Source organism: Neophocaena asiaeorientalis, unplaced genomic scaffold (assembly GCF_003031525.2).
Source record: "Neophocaena asiaeorientalis asiaeorientalis breed wild unplaced genomic scaffold, Neophocaena_asiaeorientalis_V1.1 scaffold369, whole genome shotgun sequence".
Taxonomy (NCBI): Eukaryota; Metazoa; Chordata; class Mammalia; order Artiodactyla; family Phocoenidae; genus Neophocaena; species Neophocaena asiaeorientalis.
In genome coordinates this window covers 2,677,166-2,694,166 of record NW_020175321.1, presented here as the reverse complement: position 1 = coordinate 2,694,166, position 17,001 = coordinate 2,677,166, and the positions used below count along the sequence as shown (strand labels likewise).

The 17,001-nt window shown below is 42.7% G+C and overlaps 1 protein-coding gene and 1 non-coding gene across 4 annotated transcripts in view; both read right to left on the bottom strand.

Annotated features, from left to right (window-relative positions):
- DISC1 (DISC1 scaffold protein) overlaps positions 1 to 17,001 on the bottom strand; it is a 344,403-nt gene that overhangs the window by 48,341 nt on the left and 279,061 nt on the right. The window lies entirely within an intron of this gene.
- On the bottom strand, positions 4,795 to 4,921 carry LOC112413627 (small nucleolar RNA SNORA25). Its single transcript, XR_003006016.1, has one exon. It is a non-coding gene; the product is annotated as a small nucleolar RNA SNORA25 (small nucleolar RNA).

The window sequence follows — 17,001 nt, the reverse complement described above, 5'->3', positions numbered from 1 at the left end:
TGCGCTACCTTTTCTTGCCACCTTCCCTTGACCCCCTCCACGTGCAGAACCAGCGGGCACTACCACGCTGCCTTAGACCTCAAGAAGCAGCCGTGTCTCAGCCACAAGACAGTGAGCTCCCCAAGGGCAGGTCTCCCTTCCCTGCCCACCCAGCCCGGTGTCGGGTGCACCGTGAATGCTACACATTCCCATCCCACGAGCCCATCCACGGGGACCATGGCTCTGTCCCCTCCCCACCCAACAGTGATGAGAGAAACATTGTCAAGATCTTCTGAGTGACATTTCTTCACACCCATAACAGTCATTTTGCACTTTCCCCCTTTTCTCTGGTTTTGTTATGCTCAAGGAGCCCCCGATCCATCAAACCACACTCAAAATGCTATTTTCTAGTATTGTAATCACGTCACCCAATTTCTTCACCTTCCCCGCACATCCTGTTCTATGTGCCCTGGTACATGTGTAACTTACTTTAAAAGTAATTAAAATGACAGCATTTATACAATATATAAAATAGAGGTGGCTGGTTTAATCACAGAAGGGTTGACTGCAGAGTTCTTTTAAGTACTTATCTCTCCTGACAGATTTATCTGTTCGTTCAAAGATCAGTAATGACTGACATGAGTCTGTCAGGCAGACTCGGGGTCAGGCTGCTCAGGTGTGAATCCTGGCCCCGCCCCTCACGAGCATGTGACTGTGGGCAAGTGACTTCACCTCTCTATGCCTCAGTCACCCCGTCTGTAAAGCGGGCATAATGACAGCATCTGCCTCACTGGATTGTGAAGATAAAATGAGTTAAAATACATAAAGCGCTAAGAACAATGCCTGGACGTGATGGGCACAACTACCAATACTTCTACTGTCATCACCACCATCACCTGCATTACAAGGCCCTCCGGGATCAGGGCTCTATGTGGAACCCTGGAAGGTGGGTCCCAGAAAGCTCCAGGTAGACGCCTGCCGGCAGGTGCACTGGTGCGGGACTCGGCACTCCGGACAGCATCGTCCTGCCCTCTTTAAGGAGGTCTGCATCTTAGCCTGGGGGCAGGGGGTTCCCGATCTTAGCCCTGCCGGTGGTGGCTAAGTTCTCTTTACTTCTTCCTGGTGGATCCTCCATTACACCAATCGTTTGTTGTAATGAATAATTATTTGTATTATGCTATCTGTGTTCAAGTTACTTGTTTGGGTTCTGTCTCCGGATTAGACCCTGACTGGAACACACACCATCCGGTACCCTCAGGCTTCTTTTTGTTTCATGCTCTCCAAGTCGGTTCTTGTCTTAAGATATTTTTTTCATTTTCCAGAATGTCCTGAAATGCCACCAAGCCTTCACATGGCTGGTTCCTCTGAGTCACTTTCCAGACTTTGCAACCTGCAGTTTTCCAACCCAGGCCCTACAAACCTCAGTCACCATCCAGCACATGGGCCTGTTTCACTTTCTTCACAGCACTCACCACTGCATGAATCATCTTATTCTTTCTTCCGCCTCCTTCCCTAATTAAATGCAAGTTCTGTGACAGCAAAGACTGTGCTTGTATTGTTTACTACTAGAGCCCCAGGGAACAGTTGTCAGATATGAAAGCACTTGATAGAGAGTTGTATTAAAAAGATGAGAAGGGAGAATAAGAAAGGTTAAAAAAAAAAAAAAAAAAAGGAGGAACTGGTTCCCAGCCATAAGGCTCCCGATCTAATGAATTGCTTCTATCACCCGTTCTCCCAGTCACTGCTGCCTCAAATCCTGGAAGCACCGCTGTCTGTTACTTCCCACACTCATAGATTATTTTCTTTAAATTTGTCCTTCCTTCTACTCTCTCTTCTCCCGTAATTTCATCATTCTCCATACATCAGTCCTGCATACATGAAGTCCGTACTCAGGACTCTATTAGCTGCATCGCCTCTTTACTGGCCTCTCTAATTCCAACTTCCTTCTCTTTTTCAATCTATTCTGAATAGCGCTGACAACTAGTTTTTCTAAAACACTGCTTTTCGTTGAGCCCTTCCCCTCTTCTTTACAGACCAGTCGTTACTTGTTTGATCCAGCCTAAACGTTATTTGTCTCCCTTCTAAGGCCCCCCTATGCTGGCTCTGTGCTGCACTGCCCATCTAGGCACAGCAACCCTTCTGCCTGTTCACACTGGTTCTCCCTGGCCCCATGAATAAGCCAGGCCACCCCCGTCCCGGAGCCCACTCACAGGGGCTCTCCCCACTGAGATTCTGGAAGGGAGCAGCTCAAACTCTCCGCCCTACGTTGGCAACCATGGGATCACTTGATAATCTCCTTCTCTCACGTCCTCTACTCCAGAAAACATCTGAAACTTTTTAATATAAACCTATGCTGTCTTTTCCTCATTTTATCAAAAGAAACGCGTAAGCTCCTTAGTTCTCTGAGGCTTCAGGTAAGGTATTGAACAAGTAGTGGGGAGGGATGAATGATGAACAACTGAGAGCCTCCTGGTTGAGGATCGACGTGAGTTCTCGGACCTGGAGAACCTGCCTTGGGGTAGTCTAAGATCCTGTCCCCCTAGGAGGCTCTAAGAGACTCATCTGACCCAAGTCACAGTCTTTATCATCATTCACATATTCAATCTAATATGACACACTTTGCATGTACCTCGTATAAAAAGTTTTCTTTGGAAAAAAAACAGAAGTGAGAATTTTTCACAAAGGTTTTTGTTCTGTTTAAAGGTCCTCCTCCTGTCTATTTTCATTCTGTGTATGTTTTGTATTTTCCTTCTTTCGAAAGTGTTAAGAAAAAAGACTTTCTTTGGGAAGAGCTACATCTTTCCGCACACTTCCACCCCTGGAAACAAGGATCCGAGGAAAGAACACAGGTGCCTGTTAGGTAATGGTGTCAGTTCCATCAGTTCAATAATTCAAGGCTCTTGAGCAAAGAGAAATTAATTTTTAAATTTGCCATATAACAAAAACAGGTGGAAAACAACAAAATGCCCTTCAATGAAATACGGTTAAGCAAATTGTAATATGTGTACTTATTGAATGTTAATTACTATTAAAACCGTGGTTAGAATTGTCATGTAGTAACATAGAAAAATATTTTTGACAAGCCACCTGGTTAAAAAAAAAATGGTATTTCCAGAATCAGTATTTGCAATTAATTATAACTGTTGTGAGTCCTGGGAGATCTTGGGGGTGGTACAAGCTAAGTACGAGGAAGAAAATAAAAATGTCAGCACAGAATGGGTCGCAAACAGAGCTCTGCAAAGTTGAAATCTAAAGAGGATTCTGGCTCCCAGCTCTTTAGGGCTTGACCCCTTTCTGATTAAATGGACCGCTGGGCTTAACACTACAATACGTGGGTTCTATTTCCTATCCTCAGGAAATTTTACATTCACAAGTCATCTTGGCAGGTGTAGAGCAGCGTGTGTAGTACTGCACCTTTTGTCTAAGAGAGGATATAAATATATATGGCTATGTCGTTAAAAAGCAGTGGAAGGATAAAGCAAAATTGAATTAAAACGGTTTCCTGTAGGAGAAAGTCAGGAAAAGGCTGAAGAGAGGGAAAGACAGCTATACTTTTCTGATTGCACCTTGTTTTGTACATTTAACTCTGAACCATAAAGTTTGTGTTATATACTTGTTTGTGTCGCTAAAAGAAGCAACCACTCACTTTGTTATAAAGCAGAAACTAACACACCATTGTAAAGCAATTATACCCCAATAAAGATGTTAAAAAAAAAAGAAGCAACCACTAAAATAAAAGGCAAAATAATAGAGGTGAGCCTACTGTGCATTGAGCTAACTATGCATTGAGTTGATGGTTGAACTACACCCAGGGCAGTTAATTAACGTGACTTTAAACCTCTGTAATTTAAGTGTGCATCCCTGGTGGGATATATCCTAAGAACAAAAAGAACTGCAAAGAAGTCTTAGGTTGTTTTCAGTTACCATATTATTAATAAAAATGTCGGTATTATTATCCTGAAACCATACACAAAATGGATATACCAAATATAATATAATATATATACACATGTATATATAGTCAGATATACTACATACATGTAATCAAATATCTTTCATAATAGAGATAGATAAATATACAGATAGGTATAGAATTCTTTTAACGATATAAGGAATAAAATTTTTCAGCGTAAGAGAAAAGAAATACCCGTATAAAATCAAAGAAGTAAAACTATGTAACCCTGAATTTGAACTGGAAATAACAGTGTGAATCTGTGATATAATTTGTCTGAAAAAAAAATCCTAGCTCTGTCTACCGAAAAGTTCAAAAATAACGATAATCCACTAGCTGTGAGCCCCCCCAGGGCCCAGTCTGTGGTCTCTAAGTATCATTTCCTACTAAAAATAAAAAGAGCTCCTTGCAGAAAATGCTGATTCTAGATCTGGGCCATGAAATGTGCAAGATGAGCCTGAAACATCTTGTTCAATCAGAAAACAAGGAAGCGTTTAGGTTGATGTTAAAAGATTCAGGGGCCAGTTTGAAAGGGATCTCCGCCAAAGATGGGAAAATTTGAAAAAGAACACTTTCTGCAAAGAATTGAAACATTGCAAACATGTTAAAAATCCATGACTTCATGCTACACGCACACACACACACTCTTTCTGTTCACCTTTAGAGGATTCTAGAAAACCAATTATTATTCTGAGACAGGTGCATAAAGACAAAGAATCAAACATTTCTTTCTTTTGTAGATCATAACACTCAGGACAATTAAATAGATGTTGAAGGAAACTTTGTTTTTAAACTCTGAGACATTTACTTACTTTCTCACATCACGAATCATGGATTATTATGAGTGAAACTGAGTGTCTGTATGTTTCATCTCTTCAGGAAAGCAGCACTACTGAGTGCCTGTGACATCCTATGGAGAATATTAATCTTTGGTGGTAGCATTAAGAGCTCCCGGTTTCACAAACCCACAGACCCTCTTTGAAATAACCTGAAGAAGTTTCTTTTCCTATAGAAGAATTTTATGTAAAGAAATGATGACTGTGATGGAATTAGAATATTGCTATTTCACAATCCACTAATGAAATAATAAGTCTAGTCAATAATCACCAATTTAGGTATAAAAATCTGACGGAAAATCTGATACAAAGAGGGCAGGGCTCCCAGTCTTGAACCCAACAACCAATCTCAACACCACAGGAGAGAAAGAACAGATAATATTGGCTTCCTTATGTAGAAAGTAACAACGCTATCAGTGAAGAACTGTGACAATAAAATCAGACCTCAGTGTAATCAAACCTATAGATCTAACTACCAGTTTATAGGAAATACGTGGGAAAAAGAAACATGTCGATGAGCACAAGGACACAAGTAGCCAAACTCTGTAGGACAAAAATACTGGTTAATTCAACAACAAGAAAGTGAAGTAAAAGGAGTAGGAACCCGTAGGTTAAAGAGCCCTGACACATTTCTTGACGTGAATAAGCCACGTGTCAACATAAAATTAGGAGACAATTTGGGAAAATTGGATAGCTGATGATATGAAGAAAGTCTTGTTAATGTTTTTAGGTGTGATAATGGTATGACGGTTATTTTTTTTAAGTCTTTATCTTTTTGAAGATATGTGTTGACATATTCATGGGTTAAATAAAACGAGATTCACTTCAAAATATTCCCGTGGGGGGCAGGGTGGATGTGGTAGGCTGAATAACGGCTCCCCAAAGATGTCCATGCCTTAATCTTCAGGACCCATGAATGTTACCTTATATGGCAAAGGGGACTTTACAGACACAATTAAGTTCAGGATTAGGGGATGGGGAGATTACCCTGGATTTTCTGGTCAACCCAATGACGTCATCCAATGGTCCTTGTGAGAGGGAGGGAGAAGGGTCAGAGTCAGAGGAGAAGGTGATGCAGAAGCAGAGACTGGAGTGATGTGCTCTGAAGATGGAGAAAGAGGCCACGAGCCAAGGGTTACAGCTGGCCACTAGCAGCTGAAGAAGCTAATGAAGCAGATCCCGCCCTGGAGCCTCCAGAAGGAAGCAGCCCTGCCAACACCTTGACTGCAGCCCAGTGAGACCCACATCAGACCTCTGGACTCCAGAACTGGAAGACAGTAGATCTGTATTGTTTCAAGTTGTTCACGGCTCTCTGTTTCAGCAGTGATAGGAAACTAGTACAGTGGGGAAGTGGAGGGGAGTACAGCTGAAATCAGTTCAGCCATGTACTGAAAATTGTTGAATTGGTGAGATGTGCACATGGGGGTTCGTTATAAGTTCTCTAGTTTTGCACGTGTTTGAAAATTTCCACAATAATTTGGATTTTTTAAAATAACGTCTTACTAAGGGAATTTAAATCAAAAAGTTCATTCTTAAGACACAGTTTTCAAGTTTCATACCTCTGTCCCACACTCAACTCCAGAACGTTGTGGTAACGTTAGTCTTGGAGAACGAGGCGCTGAGGCAGTTTGAGACAGACAGACAACACACTCACAGAGTAGTCCCTGGGGCACCTGAGGGAAGGTGCTTGATCTCTGCCAGCCTCAGCCCCCTTACATATTCAGATAATAACAGAGCCTGAAGCTCACTGGCTGGTTGGGAGGCTTCAGTGAAATAATCCATTTAAAGTGTTTCGTGGATTACCTGCATACAATATCTCTTAATAAGGATCAGCTACTGATATGTATCAGCATTGCATGTCATTCCTACAAACATTTGAAGAATGTCTCCAGTCAGTCTCAATCCTAATTATCACAATCCCCTAAAATGTATCTGTGAGAAAAGACACACGCACCCCAATATTCATTGCAACACTATTCACAACAGCCAAGACATGGAAGCACCCTAAATGTCCATCGACAGATGAATGGATAAAGACGTGGTACATACATACAATGGAATATTACTCAGCCATTAAAAAGAAGGAAATAATGCCATTTGCAGCAACATGGATGCAACTAGGGATTATCATACTAAGCGAAGTAAATCAGAAAGAGAAAGACAAATATCATATGATATCACTTATATGTGGAATCTAAAATATGACACAAATGAACGTATCTACGAAACAGAAACAGACTCACAGACATTGAGAACAGACTTGTGGTTGCCAAGGGGGAGGAGAGGCTGGGGGAGGGAAGGATGGGGAGGTTGGGGTTTGCAAATGCAAACTATTATATATAAGATGGATAAACAACAAGGTCCTACTGTAGAGCACAGGGAACTATATTCAATACCCTGTGATAAACCATAATGGAAAAGAATATGAAAAAGAATATATACGTATAACTGAATCACTTTGCTGTACAGCAGAAATTAACACAACATTGTAAATCACCCATACTTCGATAAAATTTAAAAAACAAAAAAGAAGCACCCCTAAAAGGCCCTGTTGGGTGATGAATGAGAGCTACAAAGTTATCTTTTGAGGCTTAGCATAGAATGCAATCACAGAAAATTCTTCCAGCTCAAGAAATGGCATCTTTACATTAGCAGCCACAGAAGGAAAAAACTGCTCTCCTCCCTGAGGTGTCTGTGATCAGGGATTTAGAACCCACCCTGGAGTGAGCTCCCTGATAGAAGGGGACACAGCACAGCACAGAGAGCGTCTGCAGCTCAGTGCTTGCCGCTTTGCAGCTAATGTTTGCACAGCTGTTGTACGACTCAGGGTGCTAGGAGGGAGGGATGCGGGGTTGGGGAGTGAGGAGGAGAAAAGGAGCAAAAATGAGTCGCAGACAATGTTGTGTGTAATATTTCGTCTAACCTACATTTGCCAAGGATGCTGCAGACCCGTCACCTCACTTTACGTGAGCTGAGAGCACTGAGCAGAGTCTTAAAAATGACTGCACACTGAAAGTGAGCATCGGAGAAATTCCAGGAGGAGCTCTACTTCTATTAATCATGCGTCTGAAGCTAACAGGTTCATCCCATGTTAGCAAATTAAACTATCACACAATCTTGACAACGCTTCCTTAAATCGTTAAACGTCTTCTCATTTTAATTAATGACAAATTGGATATCTACCTGCTGGGGTTTCCATTGATACAGCAATTAATTTTTCTTTAAGATTTCTCAACTCCCTGCCAAAATGCATCAAAAACACTCAAGCTATATGGTTTCTCTTGAGCTTGTAAAAATCATCTTAGGGCTTCCCTGGTGGCGCAGTGGTTGAGAGTCCGCCTGCCGATGTAGGGGACGCGGGTTCGTGCCCCGGTCCGGGAGGATCCCACGTGCCGCGGAGCGGCTCGGCCCGTGAGCCATGGCCGCTGAGCCTGCGCGTCCGGAGCCTGTGCTCCGCAACGGGAGAGGCCACAACAGTGAGAGGCCCGCGTAACGCAAAAAAATAATAATAATAAAAAAAATAAATCATCTTAGCTTGGACATTCCGTCTTGATTAGTCATAATCGCCTTTTTAAGAATGTGACGGGCCCCTTGAAACAGGCACATCGTGAAGCACACTGGCATATCTGGGGGACAAGGGCACACGGGCCCCCAGAGCACAGTGGACAGAACGTCCCCTCGACGGCCTCCTCAAGTTCAGGTTTACATAGTAATTGCAGTGGAATGGCTTTCCACGACCTAAACCAAACAGAGTAAAGAAAGAGGAATCACTGGGCATCTTGCCAGGCCTCAGGCCTCCTTAAATATTGGTTGATTTCTTAATTGATCTCACTGGGCAGAATGATCATATCGTTGCTTTAAAACACACGCTTTGGGAGGAACTGGACAAACCACAGGGGAGTCTGTTAGCAGAGCCTTCTGTTTTAATAGTCAATCTCCTATTGGCTATTAGACAAAATCACGGCCATCTTTTTGATTTTTCAGGCCATCTTTTCAGAGGAGCCCCACGACCAACGAAGGGTTGAAATATCAGTGACAGAAAATGATGCCAGATGACCTAGACCTTTGGTCCACGCTTTTAGTTCTGATGCTGCAGTCAAAAATCTGTCTTCTCACACACAGATGGCCAACAGGCACATAAAGAGATGCTCAGTACCACAAATTACTGGAGAAACGCAAATCAAAACTGCAGTGAGGTGTCACCTCTCACCGGCCAGAAAGTCTACAAATAATAAATGCTGGAGAGGGTGTGGAGAAAAGGGAGCCCTCCTACACTGTTGTGGGAATGTAAATTGGTACAGTCACTATGGAGAACAGCATGGAGGTTCCTTACTAGAGTTACCATATGACCCAGCAAAACAGAGTTACCATATGACCCAGCAATCCCACTCCTGGGCAAATATCTGGACAAAATTATAATTCAAAAAGGTACCTACACCCCTACGTTCATAGCAGCACTATTTACAATAGCCAAGACATGGAAGCAACCTAAATGCCCATCGACAGATGAGTGGATAAAGGAGATGTGGTACATATATACAATGGAATATGACTCAGCTATCAAAAAGAATGAAATAATGCCATTTGTAGCAACATGGATGGACCTATAGATTATCATGCTAAGTGAAGTAAGTCAGACAGAGAAACACAAATATCATATGGTATCACTTATATGTGGAATCTAAAAAAAAAGGATACAAATGAACTTATTTACAAAACAGAAATAGACTAACAGACATAGAAAACAAACATATAGTTACCAAAGGGGAAAGTGGGGGAGGGATAAATCAGGAACTTGGGATTAACAGATACACACTACTATATATAAAATAGATAACCAATAAGGACCTACTGTACAGCACAGGGAACTATAGTCAGTATCTTGTAATAATATATAATGGAAAAGAATCTGAAAATGAATATATATATATATATATACATATATATATATATATATATATAAAACTGAATCAATTTGCTATACACCTGAAACTAACACATTGTAAATCAACTATGTTTCAATTTTAAAATAAATAAATAAATACTTTAAATTTTTCCTAAAATATCTGTCTTCTCCTGTGCCAGCCACATGGCTCATGCTACCTGAATTCTTCCCATCACAGATCGGGAAGACCTCTCCCCTCTCTGAAGCCCCTCACCAGACAAACCCAAAGGGTTTCTGACTAATCCTTCCTCTTCTTTCCTTCTGCCACCCTCTTCTCTAGAGCAACATTTTTACTCTCTCAAAGGAAAATAGCAGAGGGAGAGAAGCAAATATATTGGAGTTACTTTCTCCCCAAAATGCTCTCTCTCTCTCCCTGAGCTCCAGTGACGGTCAAGATGAAGGGCTTTGAAGCTCCATGAATCGCAGAAGAGATGATAAATTCCTCCCAGCACCTGAGCTCTGGAGCCTGGAGCCCAGAACTTTCTTGGTCTCAAACACCCCCCAAACCAGCCAGGTTGCTTCTAAAGGCAGAAGACTGTTGGAAGGATCCTAGCCCTTTGGTCACAAAAACGTGGGAGGCTCTAACCCTCAGCCATTCACAAGAACTCAATTTCCTCACCCCTCTCCCTTTCCAGCCTCTGCAGGAGGTGCTAACAGCTGGCCAAAGGGCAGGCAGAGGAAAAAGCTAAGAGCTTAAATAATCAACCAGTTTTCGCAGCCCTTCAGTGGAGGCTATAAGCTCCAAGCAAACATCTCTTCTCTCCCCATACTTTCACCAGGAGCGTAAGAGATTCTCTTCTGGTTTTATAAAATAAGGATTTTTTGAAATGTAGATATTTTGATTTCATCATTTTCATGGTGCCATAGCTGCTACTAAGGTAATAATAGCTAGCATTTATTAAGTTCTTTTTGTATACGGGAAACATTCTTTATTCTTGCTCTGTTATTGGTCTATTTTAATTGGTCACACATGAATCCAGACAACTTGATTCCAGAGCCTGCACTTTATCTAAATGTCTCAGGTTCTCCACATTCATCAGGAAAGAGATTATTTGTTTGTTTGAGGGTTGTTTTTTTTTAATGCTAAAAACTTAGGAGGAGGGAGACCCTTCATCTTAATTCCCCTGTCTGGGCCCTGCTGCACAGCATCCCTGGAAAGCAACAGCGGACTCCAAGCCCTCTTTGTGGACCGGACATAAAGGCCGGGTGGGAATCAGCAGGCGACAGCTTCTTTTCTTGCCCTGAAGCAAAGACTTGCCTAGTTGGCGCAGTTGCAGGGGTTCTAGAGGCAAGAGCTCGACTCTCTCTTTCTGAAAAACTACACGTAGGCTTCTCTAAATGGACTGAAGTGTTCCGGAAACTATACTCATCATTAACTGAACATCTCAGGGGAAAAAGTTATTTCTGAGTAAAAATTCATTACTAGAGTTCTTAGAGAATGGAAAGTATTGCAGTGAACGGTAGCACAAATGCAGACCTCCAAAGTTTATTATAAATTCTACCATTCACATAAACTTTTTCAAACATTACTTAGTTTTATATACATATCAGTCATACTTAATGTCTAGAATAGTAAACGGCTGTGGTGGTGACTCTAATCCCTATACAAATGTGACCAATATGTTCCCTACCCTTGTTTTTCCTTCTTTTTTTCCTACTTTCTAAATTCACGCCATCTTCTTGTATTTTATGTATTATTTTTCTGTAAGTATGTATTTTTATACGTGTAACCATTATTATTTTAAGTATACTGAAGGATTTTCTGTTATAAGATGAAATAAGATTAAAAATGAAATGTGAACAATCAATGGTTACACGTTAAATGAATGGTTATGTAGACCTTTGTAGAATTAACTGCTTTAAGATTTCTTATCAGTTTGAATTTCAAAATAGTATGGTATTTTAGATCCTTGTTTCCCCTGGAAAATTAGACAGTATAGCCAAATTGCTTCAACATTCAAAAGTGGGCAAATCTAACAACGAATATTTTCACAAAGGCTTTCGTGTACATGGTCAGTTTATCCAGTTTTAGAAGGAAATGTGGACTTGCGGCAAAAGACCAGCAATGCATGAAGCCACAGTACCTCCTGGGTGGAAGGACTGAGCCCTGAGTGGGCAATTGAGGTAAGAAGGCAGAACAGGGACATAAAAGGAAAATTCATGTCCCAAGACAGTGCGATCAAAGGGCAGGCGAGAAGCAGACGGGAGACAGGACAGGAGCCAGAGGACAGAGAAGTCCCTGTGGGCTATACCTCCTCAACAGAGTCTGAAAGGACAGACAGGAGTCAACCCAGTAGAGAGACGGCTTATCGGGAGGGGATGAAAAGGGGTGATGTACTTCCAGCCTCTGCATCCTAAACGTCTCCTTCTGCTAATGAGAGAGACAGAGACAGAGAGAGATAGAGAGACCGAAAGACAGAAAGAGAGAGATAGACACAAAGACAGAGATAGAGACAGAAAGACAGAGATAGAGAGACAGAAAGACAGAGATAGAGACAGAGAGACAGAGAGAGATAGAGAGACAGAGAGACACAGAGCGATAGAGAGACACAGAGAGAGACAGAGAGAGAGAGAGAGACAGAGAGCTGGCACAAATACAAATAGCTCCCAGCTGAGAATAGAGGCGAACGCAGGAGGGTCACGCCAAACAGAGGAAGGAAAAGAAAGAAGCTGAGAATCTGCCTTTCTGAGACGCAGAGGAAGAAAAAATGGGGCTGAGGCTGTGAAGACGGGGTGAGCGAGGCCCTGGGCTCCCAGAGAAGCAGCGGGGTCTGGGGAGGTACTAACGTGTCTGACTCGTGCCTCCTAAGAGGGGAGAAGGGACGCCTGGGTCAGCAGCAAAACAATACAATAAAATTGCGAAAAACAGAAGCAGGTGTCTGCCCGCGCCTGGTGGCTTATCTCCTGGCCTCCATGTCTTATAGTCACTTCCCCCGGCAGCTTTCGAAATAAGGTCAATGTGGGTTGAAAATGGATTGTTCCAGGTGCACCGAAACGTCGAAATCGCCTTGCATAATTCAGAATAAAGAACATTCTATATGGGATCCCAAAGAATTCTAGTCATTGTTAAACTCCTGTTGGGGTGCTGGTGAGCAGCCTCCAGGCTGCCGGGAAGCACAGCTCGGTCAAGTCTGGAATGTACTCCTGGGAGAAGCAGCCTCCCGGGCTTTCAGCTGTTATGCTTTTAAGGGCCACACACCCGAACAAGGCTCGTGAATTCTGGCCTGAAGTTACCAATAGCTCCACACTGTAAATTCCCTCTCCCCCGTGCCTTTTGTAACTCTGCCCGTTTCCTCTTCATGTCCCTGCCTCTTTCATCTTCTTTGTGCATGAGTGCCAACTCTTCTGTTAGACAATTAACTCCTTTTTTTCCTTTGTGGACGTGAAGACAAAGACGGCTGCTGCATAGGTTGGTCACACGCTGAACGTGACATCTGATTCAGTAATCGGAAGATAAGCGAGTGTTAATGTCAGCACTGTCTCATCGGTGAGAAAATTACAACCACGCACTCTGAGTTTTGTTTCACAAATTGTATGCATGTACTACTATACACATATAAAACAGGTTCAAGGACAAACCTTAAATGAGTGAAATGAAAAAGTAAAACAAATTCTAAAATGTTCTTCCCACATCCTAGCGGACCGCCTCGTAGGCAGCTGCCTTGGAAACAAGTGTTCCAGGGACCCCATCTTCAGCCCTAATTCCCATCTTCCTGAGATCGTGGGCAGTTGGTCATCAACACTTGCTTTTAGCCGTGACTGACCGGCTCCAGGTGCCTTCGGTGAGGGGACAGACCTTGACCTCTGAGGCACACTCTGGGCAGCACTGCTCCCACTCTAGACGGCACGTCCTCTGGGCAGAGAAACAGTGCCTTAGTCTCTTGAGGTCGTCCATATGGTACACTGTGCCAACTTAGAGAGAAGGTCAGGACAGCACGGCCCAACAAGTACTCTCAACTCCAGGAAGCTGTGTGCCTCTCAGGCCTCGCTGGCTTCTGGGCTGAAGGCAAAGCCGTCCAGACAGACCAGCTGGGAAGGTGATGGTGCCCAGGCAGCAGCCACCACGGCTCTCCCTCCCTGCTTACACCCCACCCCGCTGGTCCCTGAGCAGTGAGTCCCCTGAGCTACCATTTCCTGGCAGGCTGTCCATATTGAAACTGCAAGATAATGAGAAACTAAACATTAATTAAAAAAAAAAAAAAAGAACAAAATCACCTTTAGAAAAATATATGTCTCTAAGTAAATTTCAGGTGAGACCAATGAGTTTTTAATAGTTTCCTCTAAAGCTAAGAAGACCTCTGAGAAAGTCTCTATTTCTATAGTCAGAACAGACTTTAACAAAAAAAAAACTCGCTTGAAATACTGAAGAGCACAAAGAAACAGAGATCACCTATAATCCACTAAACTGTGCTTATAGTTTGTGGCAGTTTTTATGTTTAACCTTAGAAAAAATGCTAGGGAAAAAAAGAGAAATTTTCCCATCAGTCATGCATACAAGAGACTCTGTGAGTTTAAATGGAGCCGTAGGGTGGAGGGCTTGGTGCCCACGAGCCAGAGATGTGAGCTGGCCATTAGACAGTAATAAATTTCTCCGGTACAATGGTTAGATACAAGATATAACATAGGATCAGTAAAGAGTGTAACCCATCTACAAGACTTTTGAATATTCCCTTTGCCTCTTTGAGAAAAATGGCTACCAGAGAATACGAATACTTGAGAAAAGAAATACCACATCTTCTATATACAACGGAATATTACTCAGCCATAAAAAAGAATGCAATTCTGCCGTTTGCAAAATGTATAGACCTGGGGGGTATTATGCTTAGTGATTTAAGTCAGACAGAGAAAGATAAATACCATACGTTTTCACTTTTATGTGGAATCTAAAAAATAAAACAAGTGAACAAATATAACCAAAAAATAATAATAATTGAAAAAAACAGAAATTCAAGCAAGGTTCAGCTGTAAGGAAAAATGAGCAGGGCCAAAATATCATGCTTAAGTACTACCTCCAGAAACAATAAACCTCGGGGGTAAGAAGAAGTGGAGAAAGCTCTTTAAGAGTAGATTTATTTCCCTTTTCTATTATATCCCACTAAGATCTGATGTCAAGACAAATGGATTTCTGGAGCATTACATCTTCTTAGGCTGCCTTGACTTTTTGAATCAAACAGCTGAAAATAACATTTCAAGATACAATGGCTATTTATCCATTCATTCTTTTTTTTTTTTTTTTGCGGTACGCGGGCCTCTCACTGTTGTGGCCTCTCCCGTTGCGGAGCACAGGCTCCAGACGCGCAGGCTCAGCGGCCACGGCTCACGGGCCCAGCCGCTCCGCGGCATGTGGGATCCTCCCGGACCGGGGCACGAACCCGCGTCCCCTGCATCGGCAGGCGGACTCTCAACCACTGCGCCACCAGGGAAGCCCTATCCATTCATTCTTGCATTAAATATAATTTTATTGAAATTGTGCCAGACAGCATGCCAGCCACTTGGAACACAGAGCAAGTGAGCATCCTCAAGGATCTCGCAGTCCAACAGAAGCAGACAGAAGTCAGTGCAACAGACTGTGTTGTCAGTGGCTCCTACTGTGAGAACCAAGAAGGAGGCAGGAGGAAGCCAGAGGGGCTTTGTAGAGAAGATACGGTGCTGAGCCGTGAGGTGAGCGTGTACCCAGGAGCTGGGAAGGGGAGGGCTCCCCAGAGGAGCTGCTGGGGGCGTGAATTAAGGAACTGAAAGCACAGGCTAGTCTGGGGCACCGGGCACCCAGTGAGGGTGGGGACCCCAGAGACCAGGTGGCAGTAGGCTGGAGCCCCTTCACGGGGAGCCTGGGGGCCTGATGAGGACCGTGGAGTTTATGGTGGATGCAAAGGAGCCTAGAAGGATTGTAAGCAGGACGGTAACGAAGTCATCCTGGCTGCGGCGGAACAGTGCACTGAAACGGTGTGAGCCCAGAAGGAGGGAGGCTGTAAGATGCTTTACTGACTCAAGTCAAAGGTAGCAGCGGTGGGAATGGCAAGGAAAGCAGTGAGGGAGTGGGTCTGTGGAATGATCACGACCCTGTAACCCTGTAACTGACTGCAGCCACCCTCCTGGCTCTCTGGCTATCTGGCTGTAGATAAGGGGCTGTAGATAAGGGGAAGGCGGGACATCCCTGAAACAGGTGGGAAACACATCCACAAATCCTGACTCCTTTGTAGAAACGAGGAGAAGCAACGTACATGCATCTAACTTAAAACGTGGGTTATTTTTTCCATCGGTTCATCTTCTTCTTGAGAAGAAGGTGTATTTGCCAGAGGTCTGTTGCTTCTCTGCCCCTCACTGATACAGAGATAATAAGCCAGCTTCTCCCCAGCCTCTAAGTCACTCCCTGATCGTAAGGCTGGATGTAAAGGAGAGAATGTCACCTCCTCCCGATCCATGAACTTCCATTCAATGCCTTGTTACTGAAGGGGAATTTTCCACTGGGATCGACACATATGCACTATTGATAGTATGTATAAAATAGACAACTAATGAAACCTGCTGTTATAGCACAGGGAACTCTACTCAGTGCTCTGTGGTGACCTAAATGGGAAGGAAACCTGAGAAAGAGGGGTTATATGTATACGTATAGCTGATTCACTTTGCCGTACAGCAGAAACTAACACAACATGGTAAAGCAGCTCTACTCCAACAAAAATTAATTTTAAAAAGGGGAATTTTCAAAATAAATAGAGTAACTGTGAAATGTTTATTTTTCAATTGCAAGTTTGTGTGTTTATATATGTGGAAGTGGATGTATACATGCATAGGTGCATATATGTCTATATTTATTCTCCTGTATAAGAAATAGTTTATGGGTGTAATTTACAAATAACGATTTTACTATTGATCTATTTACAATTATACTTGACTGAATAGATACCCTGAGTACATAAAATAACATAATTGAGATACTTTTAAGTCCATCAAATATTTGGCAGCCTTTACATTGTTTGATAGCAAATAAAATCATGGTTTTAAAAATCAGGTTTTATAAAAACCTTTTTAATGTTTTGACGAACATTCAAACTTAGAGGGAAATTTCCTTTTTTATATAACTCAGATTATTAAAAGGCAACTCTTTGTTTACTATATACTAGAAGCCCCTATTTAATATCTGCCCACTTTTTTGTTCCGTACCGTGCAGGAGGTCCTTCTGAGCTGCTGATAGCATCAGTTACTTCCTAATTTCTAATTCATTTGACTTTTTTGATAGAGAGGGAGACATTGAACCCACCCCGGTTTGTCTCAGTACTTGAGTCTCC